At 45.8% G+C, this 2,078-nt stretch overlaps 1 non-coding gene across 1 annotated transcript; it reads right to left on the bottom strand.

Annotated features, from left to right (window-relative positions):
- Window positions 1-1,176: 1,176 nt before the first annotated feature.
- Window positions 1,177-1,268, bottom strand: trnak-uuu (transfer RNA lysine (anticodon UUU)). The gene is given in 2 exon segments: window positions 1,177-1,212; window positions 1,232-1,268. It is a non-coding gene; the product is annotated as a tRNA-Lys (tRNA).
- Between the last annotated feature and the right edge of the window lie 810 nt (window positions 1,269-2,078).

The following is a 2,078-nucleotide window of genomic DNA, read 5'->3' as shown; positions in this document are numbered from 1 at the left end:
TTGATTTGTACATTCTGTCCCTTCCTGTCACAGTCTCTTTATCATTTCCCATATTCATACCTTTCTCTCTTGCCTTGTCTCTACTCCTTGATTCACCATATCTTCCCAAATTTGATTCCTTGCCCCCACTATTCAGTTTAAAACTGTCTCTACTTCCCTAGTTATGTGGTTCGCTAGAACACCGGTACCAGCACGGTTCAGGTGTAGACCGTCCCAACGGGACAGCCACCTCTTTCCCCAGTACTGGTGCCAATGCCCCACGAACCAGAACCCACTACTACCACACCAGTCTTTGAGCTGTGCATAAATTTCTCTAATCTTATTTGCCCTCTGCCAATTTGCACATGGCTCAGGTAATAATCCAGAGATGATTACCTTTGAGGTTCTGCTTCTTAATTTGCTGCCTAGTTCCTCATACTGACTTTGCAGAACCTCTATCCTTGTCCTGCCTATGTCGTTGGTACCGACATGGACCACGATGACTGGATCCTCCCCCTCCCATTGTATGTTTCACTCCAGCCCTGAGCAGATGTCCTTAATCCGAACACCGGCAGGCAACACAGCCGTCTGGACGCTTGCTCTTTGCTGCAGAGAACAGAATCAATCCACCTTACTATACTGTCCCCTACTACCACTACATTCCTTTTTTCTCCCTCTTTGAGCCGCAAACACTTACTGCAGCCGTGTTTGCCCTGGATCACACTGGCATCCAGGAACTCCCACATGCTGCAGCTGTGACACATCACCTGTCCTGTCATCCTTAACGTGTTTCAATTAACTACTTAAATATTTGATGCAATTATTTATTTTACTGTCTATTTTATTAAGCTTACTACTAGTTTGTTTACTATTTTAAACGTTAGGACTAAAATGGATCTTAATCACTTACCAGATACTCATCAAACAGGTAGCTTCTTCCAAACCAATCAACTACCTGCCTGCCTGTGATGTCACAGCTTACCAGATCCTCACCAAACAGCTCCTTCCACTGCACCGAAGCAAGAACCAAATCCTGCAAACTCACCCCAGCAGCTCTCTGTTTCCCTGCTCTCACTCTCCATTGTGATGTCACTCTTGCTGTGCTTCTCTCTCTCTTGCTCTGTCTCAGAGTCTGTGCTTTTGACGCATTTCTGAACTCTCTGTTCCGTCGTGTTCCTCTGTCTCTGGTCCAAAATCTGACTCTGGTGGGATTTGAACCCACAACCTTTGAATATTTTTTTTAATCATTATTTAAAAGTCCAACACGCTATCCATTGCACCACAGAGGCATACATGTGCTGGAAGACATCACCAAGGCCTTTGATCTTGTTAGCAGAGGCGGATTCTTCAAACTGCGATGGAACATTGCCTGCCCTCCTGAACACTTGGGCGTCATTTCTTCTTTCCACGAGAACATGCACAGTTCCATCAGTTACAATGGAGCAACATCAGACACTTTCAAGATCAGCAGTGGGGTAAAGCAGGGCTGCGCGCTGGTGCCAACTCTCTTAGGAACAGAGGAACATCGGAGGAGGCCATTCAGCCCGTTGAGCCTGCTCTACCATTCAATTAGATCATGGCTGATTATCTACCTCAATGCCCCTTTCCCCTGCTATCCCCATATCCCTTGATGTCATGAGTATCAAGATTTCTATCAATTTCTGTCTTGAACATGCTCAATGATTGAGCTGCCACAGCTCTCTGGGGTACAGAACTCCAATGACTCACCACCGTCTGAGTGTAGAAATTCAACCCTATCTCAGTTTTAAATGGCCTACTCCTTATTCTGAGTCTATGTCCCCTGGTCTTAGACTCACCAACCAGGGCAAACATCCTGTCGACACCCACACTATCACGCCCTGTAAGAATTTTGTCAGTTTCAATGAGATCACCTCTCATTCTTCGAAAGTTTAAGGAATACAGGCCCAGTTTCCTCATGAGGCAATCCCACCATCCCAGGGATTAGTCTGGTGACCCTCTGTTTCACTCCCTCTATGGCAAGAATATCCTTCCTGAGATGAGGAAACCAAACTATTCACAATACTCCAGCGCGGTTTCACCAAGGCTCTATACAATTGCAACAAGACATCTTTACTCCT

Source organism: Heterodontus francisci, unplaced genomic scaffold (genome assembly GCF_036365525.1).
Source record: "Heterodontus francisci isolate sHetFra1 unplaced genomic scaffold, sHetFra1.hap1 HAP1_SCAFFOLD_43, whole genome shotgun sequence".
NCBI lineage: Eukaryota > Metazoa > Chordata > Chondrichthyes > Heterodontiformes > Heterodontidae > Heterodontus > Heterodontus francisci.
The sequence above is the reverse complement of the archived record's forward strand: the minus strand, read 5'-3'. Positions and strand labels throughout refer to the sequence as shown.